The sequence below is a fragment of the Leuciscus leuciscus genome, assembly GCF_965113295.1.
Source record: "Leuciscus leuciscus genome assembly, chromosome: 14".
Lineage (NCBI taxonomy): Eukaryota > Metazoa > Chordata > Actinopteri > Cypriniformes > Leuciscidae > Leuciscus > Leuciscus leuciscus.
The window spans coordinates 6,056,231-6,066,506 of record NC_138738.1 but is presented as its reverse complement, the minus strand read 5'-3'; the positions used below and the strand labels follow the sequence as shown (position 1 = coordinate 6,066,506).

General features: G+C 35.5%; 1 long non-coding RNA gene across 3 annotated transcripts; it reads left to right on the top strand.

Moving 5' to 3' along the window:
• The first annotated feature begins 5,429 nt into the window (after nt 1-5,429).
• LOC309474196 lies at nt 5,430-9,903 on the top strand. Of its 3 annotated transcripts, none has more exons than XR_014197225.1 (3): nt 5,430-5,506; nt 5,745-5,959; nt 8,896-9,903. It is a non-coding gene; the product is annotated as an uncharacterized lncRNA (long non-coding RNA). The 3 variants fall into 3 exon arrangements; XR_014197226.1 differs by having other exon boundaries at nt 8,877-9,903; XR_014197227.1 differs by having other exon boundaries at nt 5,745-5,963; nt 8,877-9,903.
• The last annotated feature ends 373 nt before the right edge of the window (nt 9,904-10,276 follow it).

Genomic DNA, 10,276 nt, shown 5'->3' with positions numbered 1-10,276 from the left:
ATAGTCTTGCCATCACATGCTTTCTATTAAATATGACCCAAAGTCATGATGATTGCCTTAAGAAAAACATTTTAAAAGCAAACATTTCCCCTCAGGGTTCCAACAGTGATACAGGATACTAAGGAAAGCAAATATCGACATTCACTGATCAACCGACATGTTAGCACTGCTGAAAGTTCATAAGGCCAAAGCTATCAATGTTCTTCATATCCTCAGGCTAGTTAGTTTCTCAATGTGACCATTCATCCATAAAATACTCTGGTCTGCCCCAGCAACTGTTCAACTGTAAGTCATTTTGAAGAAGTAGAAGCTTTTAAAATGGTCATATAATTTCTTTTTTTATCATTTTATGTTTTCCTCTAGGGTCCACTTACAAATATTACTCAACGTTTCTTGCACCAAAAACACCTGTGACTTGGATGTACATTACCATTTTTTTTACTCTATCTCTCTGAAAGAGTAACAACAGGAGGGAGCTTTGAGTTAAGTTAAAGCGTAAAAGACTCCTTTCAATGACCACAGTCAACTTCACATATAAACATTCACCAACGCACACATCAGATATGGTAAACCAATGAGGTTTGTTCTAGCACGTCAAGTAATGCTGTTTGCTAATGTTTGCTGATCACTGTGAAAAAAAAGCCTAAATTCAAAAATCTGTTCATCATATAAACAGGGCTCCAGACTAACTTTTTGCTTTGGTTGCACTGGTGCGCCTAACTTTTTTATTTAGGCGAGCCGAAAATTTTTCTCGGCTCGCGTCACCTTTAACGCCACAATTTCAAGGTCACCTTTTTATCACGCTCTATATACATTCATATTATGTAAATGATTTTAAACAAGAATAAGGTGTAGGTAAATAAAAAAAATAAAAAAAAATAAAAAATTTAAAGTGCTTCACTGAGCTGCCAAACTAACTATTTTGAGTCTCTAGCTCAGGCGCGGTATAGGCTCTACCTCCGTCTCTGAGTCGGATGCCATCTCCGACGAAAGACCAGGGGCCGGTTGCATAAACCTCTAAGACTAGTCTTACAAGTTAGACATCAATTTATTTTCTTTAAGACGGTTCATAGCTTTTTTAAATCAGTTACATAAAAACGAAGATAAGCCTACTTTGATACCGAAAACTAAGACTGACTGCCCCTGACTATCTGCTAGTAGGTCATACTAGAACTTAAGACACTGTCTTAACATTATGGCTATGTTTATGCAACCGGCCGCAGGGCTTGGCATCTTACCAGGGACTGGGGAGAATGGTGGCTGAAGTAGCTTCATGTCTGGGCTGTTGTCGGAGCATTGACCGGGGAGTAAAGGGTTTTAACGGTATTCCTACTCTTACCGATACTGCTTATCGATCCGGTACTTTAACTGTATTCTTATCTGTTCTTTTTGTTTTTATATATATATATATATATATATATATATATATATATATATATATATATATATATACATATACACACACACATATATATATATATATATATATATATTAGTCTAAAAAGAAATCTAATAAAGTAATCAAATGTAAAATAACACTGCATAATTTTTCATAAATAGATTAATGCTTAATAAAGCTGAAGTTATTCTTTCAAGAGCTTTGTAGTGATTTTTCTCTTGTTGTTTGATTCGCAGTAATGGCGCAATCGTCCGCATGTTTATTAGACTGCGGCCCCTTTAAGACCGAGTGCAGATCTGCTACTGATCTGATGCACCATATTCTCCCAACTATTTCCATAACTACGTCCATTTAAGACATAAACTGTTTTTAGTGAATCTCCAAGCTGGTCATTTTGACATACTTTTGTGTACATTTGATCGTTTAGACACGCACATTAAACCCAAAGTAGGCTATACTTTGCTTGTCTCGGTTTCGGTTTCGGAGCGTGTGCCGCCTTGCGAACAACATCTCTTACGCAGATTTTGTGCTTTTAATTGCTCTTTTAATTATTTAACGCGTCTCGCAAGTTAGCAACAGTAGCTAGACTGCATTTTACAACAATCACCGATCGTGCTGATTCTGTCGTTAGGTTTGAGTTTTAGGGAGAAATGACAGTGTAATGCTGCGAAGGGAAGAAGTTGCGCTAGATAGATCAATGACCAAATTGGTCGCACTCTAGAGCCCTGTATAAAGCGATCGTGTCGATTCAGAAAATTCGGATTAAACCTTCGGATTAAACCGCTCGATTCATATGGATTCGTTTTAGTGTCAAAGTGGTAGTTGCATATACTGTCAATGTAGGGACAGAAATCTCTAGATTTCATTAAAATATCTTCATTTGTGTTTCGAAGATGAACAAAAGTCTTACAGGTTTTGAACGACAGTAATTTATGACAATTTTTCTAATTTTGGGGTGAACTAGCCCTTTAATACTCACCAACAGTAATGCCAAATATCATGCATTGCAATGGTAGCAAGCCCACATGTAACAAAATTCACATCTTACAAAGAACTTTTAAGATGGCTAAAATCTCCCAAAACTGCACAGTGAAAACAAAGCTCTGTTCTTCAATAAATGGTTTCATTACAGCTGTGCACCCTGACCAAACATTTTTCATGCTTTATAAGCATATGTTCACTGATTGGATATTGTGTGTACCAAACAGACGACTCGGACAGCTGTGCTATTGACCTTTAAGCTTTGAGCACATGATGTCAGTATTATGCCAAAAATTAATGCAATGAAATAATTTATGCACACTTGTAGCTGTCTACTAGTCTGATTGTTTTTACTCCTCCATATGTGACTGTAATCTTTTAGGTATGGCAATTAGATATACAGACATTACCAAACATTATGCATTTCTTTTCTTATATAAAAATGTAATTATATTTAAAGAAAGTTTGATGCCTTAAACATTAAACAGCTGGTCACACTTTAGTTGTAATAGTGAACATCAAGGTCATGGGTTTGATTCCCAGCACTAAAAAATTAAGTGTAGGATTTATTTTAAATACTTTCACTCAGTAATAGGTAGTAAATTTCACAGATATTTACAAAGAAATGGCAAGTAACACAATTAATTAAATGTGAAATTTAGAAATTTTCGTGTATAATGCACTCCAATAATCTTTGTTTTATTTACAACTTCAAACATTTTTTTTTTACAGTAAGGGAATGAATGCAGTGAAAGTCGCTTTGAATTAAAACATTAGCCAAATGCATACATGTAAATAAGATGCATAATTACTTACAGTAACATAGAAGTACTCTGTCAATGGTTAAAATGGGCAACAAATGTCGTAAACAGCCATTTGTCCACAGGCATTACACTAACACAAGCAGGAGAATGTCCATACATCAATTTAAGTTTGTGCTGCGTTTAAATGAATCAAATATACGTTTTCAAGAGGATAAAAGTGAAAGCTCTTCACTGAATTGTGGTGAAAGTATTTTTTACATCATTGCTACTCGGCCATCTAAAGCAGTGAGAGCTATGAAGAAGACCTCATAAGATCTCTCCTCAGAAGTGCAGATACATCAGAGGAGGAGATATTTACCAAGTCAGTTTCATGGCTGTGATAGACTCGGTCTCTCACTGTTAAAGACCTCAGCAACTCCTGCTTTACTAAGGGGGAGAATATAGATCTGATGAAGTACCTGTCTGCGAGCTAGTCTGTCATCCTGTTGCCCAAGAGCAATGGAAGCCCGGGGTTTAGCTTGAACTTCCGTGAATCTCAAATGCATCACAGAGTTTGATCTCTATCCTGTTAGTGGATGACTTACTGGTACTTCATCAGTCCCCTCGGTCTCCATAAAAGGATGTTGACATAAACTAAATCCTGTTGACCCCAGAGTGCTAGGGGTCTATTTCACAAACTGTGAACTGTTTAAAGTTCTCTGGGTTGACTAGAGTTCAACTGTTTGATCTGCAACCAATTCTGGATGGAAATTTCACACCTGTCAAAGCGGGAAAACTCACTGGATCTCTTAAAATCCTCATTTAAAAAGTACTCTGTGAGTTAAGATACAATGAGCTAGGCAACAACAACAAAGAGTAGTTGCATAGATTATTTATTTATATTTTATTTATTTTTTACAATAATTGCTATGGATACAAAGGATAAACACAAAAAGTTAACAGTTCTTAACAAGCAAATTATACATCCCAATAAAATCCACAATTAAAGGCAACATAAAATGGCATTTGCAAACCATTTTACCTCCCCATTGTCATACATTTCTGATTGAACCAAGACATTTAATGACTCGACTTTATGCAACGAGAAAGATCATCATTGATCATCATTGTCTTGAACTGATCTCTTTAATGTTGTCACAAATATGTTACATTACGATTGAACAAAATAACCTGTGAATGCTTGGTTTTAACAGAAACTAGCCGATATATACAACAAAATTTGTAGTAGGTGACATGATAGCAAAGTTTTGTATAGATCCAGTCAAGGCTTGATTTTTGAACTTATGGTGCATATGGTAAAACTTCCTGACATGGTCAAGCACTCCGATAATACAAGAGTTTACTAGCCCATCGTTCATTTGAACTGTTGTCAAAGTCAATCATAAAATATCTGAGTGATGATGTACCTATACCGCCCGACATGACCTTTCATAAGTGCAGCCTGTGAAGCATGTGACATTTCATTGCACATGTTTTAGCAACAATAACACACATTGGAAATGGACTTTTATGCATTATAGTGGCTGGTCACGCCTCACTTTCACATTTGAACATAATTTGAAGCATAGCCAGAGTGAATCACAGTTCCTAAAATTTTGTTGTACAAAGTTTAACTTGACAAAACACAGACAATCCATATAGAGTAGTGTTGGGAAAAATTCTGAATTTAATATTTGGCTGCCTTTTGCTTTATGCAAATGAATTTGAAATGAATGGTCCACAAAACACAGGATCTTTCAACAGTCCAACAACCACAGATTTCCAGAAGTCCAACAAAAGCAAATAAATAAATACATTTCTAAATTTTAATATGACATTTTTATAATGACTAATAATGGCAATTTATTTATAATTAGGTTAAATGCATTTAAAAAAAATCAACATGGCAATTAGTATAACATAAATATAAACATAACATAACATAACATTACATTACATAACATAACATTTAAATTATGTTGTGTGTTGTGTATATATGAACATGTTTATGGGTTATTCATACTGGGAAAAAATTTATTAAAAACTGGAACAACCTCCCTCCTTATTGAATTAAAAAGGCAAAAATACAGTTGGAATTATGAAAAAAAAAGCTTCTCGGACCAAGTTAATAGTTTGGATATATCGTATTGACCAGGTAATACTGCCACATTTGATATTGATTACTCATTTAGACACACAAATAGGCTCAGACAGCACGCGCAACATGAAAAGGACACAGTCAGCACAAGAGGGGTAATTAGTAAACTGGATCAGACAGTGACAGTTATGCCAGTGGACTCGATTCATTCACCCTCTCAGGGTCAGTGCGACAAGACAACAGAGGGAAGAGAATAGACAACAGCCTCATATGGCCAGAAAAAAGGTATAGTCTTCAAACAATGGCATGCTATGTGCATTTTAAACTTGTATTCTATATGCATCTTAAAGGAGATTGTGTCCTAATAATGTGTGTTGAATCTGTGACATTAGAAAGTACTGTTATCGAGTGATAAATATAATTTCTAGCAAGAAATGACTATTGGAAATGACTTTCAAAAGTGGAAAACGTTTGTCAAAAACGTACATTCACACACAAACTGACCACCAACCTCAACTTTCAGACGCCATCTTTATTTTCTAGCTGTCACAGAATGGAAAGGATTGTTGGATATCAAAGGCAGCGAATGATACATATATGCTGCCTTCAAAAATCGATTAGATAAAGGTATCTCAGGAGACAGGAAGTGAAGATTACATTGGATTTGGACGTGCCTTGATGCCTCTCTGGAATGCATCCTCTGAAGGCAACATTTTTAAGCTTTCGGACACAGCCCTAGTAAGTAAGTTTTAACAATAAAATAGAATTAAATAATTCACAATACATGTGAATAACCACAACTGTACTTGCAATACTATAAAAAAATCTCATTTTTGTACATGTAGGTAGGCCTTTCACAATCATCCATTTTGTGCTGATAATTAATTGTCATATACATAATTATGATTAACTAATTTAATTCTTTTTTTTTTTTGTTCATGTTGTGTAAGCCAAATATGTAAGCCAAATATGTTTTTTTTTTTTTTTTTACTATTAATCATATATAATAATACAAATTAGAACAAAATAGGCCCAATTTACTTTAATGCTGTAAATATATATATATATATATATATATATATATATATATATATATATATATATATATATATATATATATAATATCATATAATACAATATAGTCTGATTAAACCCACAAACCATCATTATATATAAATATATTTGTATACCTTATTACTAGACACGATATTGTGCATTTGATGGCATTTCTTCAAGCGCTTAAATTTTCCCTGATTTGGATAGCAAAATGTGATCGAACTTTTTAAACTGCACAATTATTGCAGTTATCTCAAATGATTGCAATTAGATTGAATAACCATAATCAGACTATTAATAAATAATCGCGACAGGCCTGCTTGTAGGTATTCTTGGTACATGAATACCATGGTACATGAAATTAGTAAACATTCAGTCAGTACCATAGTATATCTCATATGGCTAACAATTTATTTACCTCCTATAATTGTGCAATAATTGTAATGATCAAAGACACTAATATACTTAATTCTGTATATATGAAGCTGATATAAATCAACTTGGCTCAGAAATCTGAGGGGGCATCTGTTAGAGTTGACTTTGATGAAGATTAAAAACAACTTTGAAAATGTTTAATGGCTAATTGCTTTGCTGACTTGCCAAGTTGCTTTGGCCTTTTCCATTAACCAAGCTGTTATTGGCAAACAGAATGGTGTGGTGGTTATCTTATCCTCTTTTGGCAAGTCCTCTGAATGAACCAGGTCAGACTGCAGAACTCATTATAGCCATTTTGACACACACAGTTAGCCAGAGGCCTTTTCTTTTCTGTTTGGTATTTCGGTGCTGATTCAGAGAATTAATGGATTCCCCTAAATGGTGGAGAAGCATAAAAATACAGCAGAACTTTTTAATCATTAAGTATGTTTAATAATACAAATCAGTGCATACATAGTGATATAATAGAGCTGGTTATGGATTTTAATATTTGGATTTGTACATGCATTATATTGCATTGCATATTATGTTTGCTGGTCAACTAGTCTAAAATTAAGAAACCCTAGAAAACAGTAAAAAAAAAAAAAAAAAAAAAAAAAACGGTAAAACATCCGTCATTTAACGAATTTTAAAATAATACAAAAATAAATATAATGGATAATACAAAATGCTTTCTGACGTTTTGACAGAAAAAAAACAAGCAAGAACAAAATTTAAACTTAGCCCGTCAATTTTCATTTTACAATTATCTTCTCTCTCTGTGTGCGCTCGTCTGTGTTTGTGAGAGAGAGCTCGCGCAGCACTGATACAACGGTACTTTTTACTCCATAAGTAACTAACGCGCTAGTTTTCATACAAAATAAATATGTAACATAATTAGGTACTTTAGTTATTATTAACACAATAATGTAACACAATGCAGGCTAGGTTTCTCAACACTGAGAATGAATAAATAAACGCCTGTTTCTCCAGACTCATGCTTATCAGTAATCCACAAATCACAGCACTCTCATAATCACTAAGCCATAGGGATTTCAAATTTATTTAGATTTATTGTTCAGCATTACTTGTGCATTTTATAATTTGCATGGCTGAATGATGTCTTCCTCTTATCTGAGTGAGCATGAGTATTTTAAGATAATCCATGCGATCACTCCCGTGTGATCATCGAATCCAGAGGATTAAGTTAACTCAATACAATATTTCAACTTTCCACATCCATCCCAGGCCGTTTACCTTCAGGAGTTAGAAGTACCGCGACTACTGTACTGTCCTCGCTTATGAAAACAGTCAGACGGCGGGCCGCGGGAGTGGAAGGGGGATTGAGCGGGATTCTTTATTGGTGTCGATTTTCAGTCTCTTTTTAATGAAAGGCCTTACGCATCTGTCAATCATCCCCACTTGCTATTTAGGGAATGAACCCAGCACTATGATTGGTCGAACTCTTCTTCTTTTGCTGTTGCTTGATTTGAGGACTGCGCGTGCACAGAGGTGTCACCAGGTTTTTGCGTAGTTTAAGTGACAAATCGTACCAGCGTACTCTGAGGTCAAAATGCGTACAGGATGGCAGGTCTGCGTTCATGACCTCAAGGCTATAGATTATTGTTAGTGTAATAATGCTCTAATGGGTGGTTGCCCTGCACGCTTAATAAACAAACTCCAGCTGGTCCAAATCGCAATCAGCTAGAGTTCTTACCAGAAACAGGAAGTATGACCATATAAGCCCGGTTCTGTCAACACTGCATTGGCTCCCTATTAAATATTGCATACATTTTAAAATCTTGCTACTTACTTTCAAAGCACTAAATGATTTAGGTTCTCAGTACTTGAGCGAGCTCTTAGCGCATTATAGTCCTTCACGTCTATTGCGATCTCAAAATTCTGGCCAGTTGATAATGCAGCTGGTAGATCCTTTTCCTATTTAGCATCCAAACTCTGGAACAGTCATCCTAGCATTGTTCGGTAGACACACTCTCTCAGTTTCGATCTAGACTTAAAACACATCTCTTTACCCTCGCATACACATTATTACATTTCTATAATTCACATCCGTTAAAGGATTGTTAGGCTGCAGGAATTAGGTCAGCCGGAACCGGGAACACTTCCTAGAACACCCAATGTACTTGTTACATTGTGAGAAGAATGGCATCTACACTAATATTAGTCGCTCTGTTTATCCCGAGGTTACCGTAGTCAGCCGTATCCATTCCTTATCCAGATCAGATGGTGGACCTGCAGCTAAACACGACCACAACGAATCCCTGAACGTCAGCAGAGACCATGTCAAGTCAAGTCAAGTCACCTTTATTTATCTACTAGACAATCCCCTGTGAAGGCCTCATCGACACGACAGTCATCAAAAAAGATCCTCAGCAAAGACTACAAGAACCATATGGCAGCTTCATCTCCATACTGGCGTGATGAATCCGATCTTCAAGCATAAGGAACTGGATGAAATGCTACCGATCCACAATCTGATTTCTGACTTGTGATGGAGCCTGAATCATAATGACACCGTGTTTGTTCGTTGGTCAGAGGAGAACTAGACTGAGCCTGGTTTATCCCAAGGTTTTTTTTCTCCATTCTGTCACCTGATGGAGTTCGGTTTCCTTGCCACTGTCGCCTCTGGCTTGCTCAGTTGGGTACACTTAATATTCAACAATATTATTGATCTGTATCTTTATCTGACTGTACTGACGCTGTTGTATGTGATCTGAACTGAGCTGGACGATGGCATCATTTTATGCAGAACTGCTTTATAGATGAAATTAACTAATGTAACAACTGATGATCTTTACAATGGAACTGAATCAACACTGAACTGACTTCAGCTGAACAATGACACTATTTTCTTTAAGAGCTGCTTTACAGCCGAAATTGCACATCTTGCATAATTTTCCTGTTATCACTCACTGTAAAAAATGTCTAACCCTCCCAAATCAAAAATTTTAAGTGACCGATAACATCAAAATTTTTCAATTGGCCCAAGTGAAATTCTTGTTGCAATAGTCTGTTAACATTGGCTCAATGAGAAATAATACGTCAGACTAATTGAAAAATTTAGATGTTATCGGTCACTTGAAATTTTTGACTTGGGGATGTAATTTTTTTTACAGTGCTGTAAAGCTTCTTTGAAACAATATGTTTTGTATAAAGGCGCTATATAAATAAAGGTGACTTGACTTGAAGAATTTGATTTTTTTCTTGGTATCTTGAAAAATCTGAGCATTGTTTGTGATATTGTTGAGATGAGATCTCTTGAAGATACACATAAAATTACTAGATATTTTTTCTCAGGAAAAAATCTGAGAAGCAGGTAACTTAGTAAAAAGTCTACATTTTCTCTACATTTTTTCTAAAAGAAACAGTTGTTTCTGTCTTACTGCATCTAAGATATCTGATTTCTATGACTCACTACATGATATTTGAGCATGTGTGGATTCCTAGAAGTGTCACTTGTGTGGCAGATGTGTACATTCGGACAGTCCAAGTACTTGTTTTCTTTGTGTCTTACAGGCAACCACCTCATAAAAAGTTCAACTTCAGTCTGCTTTCCAAACACTG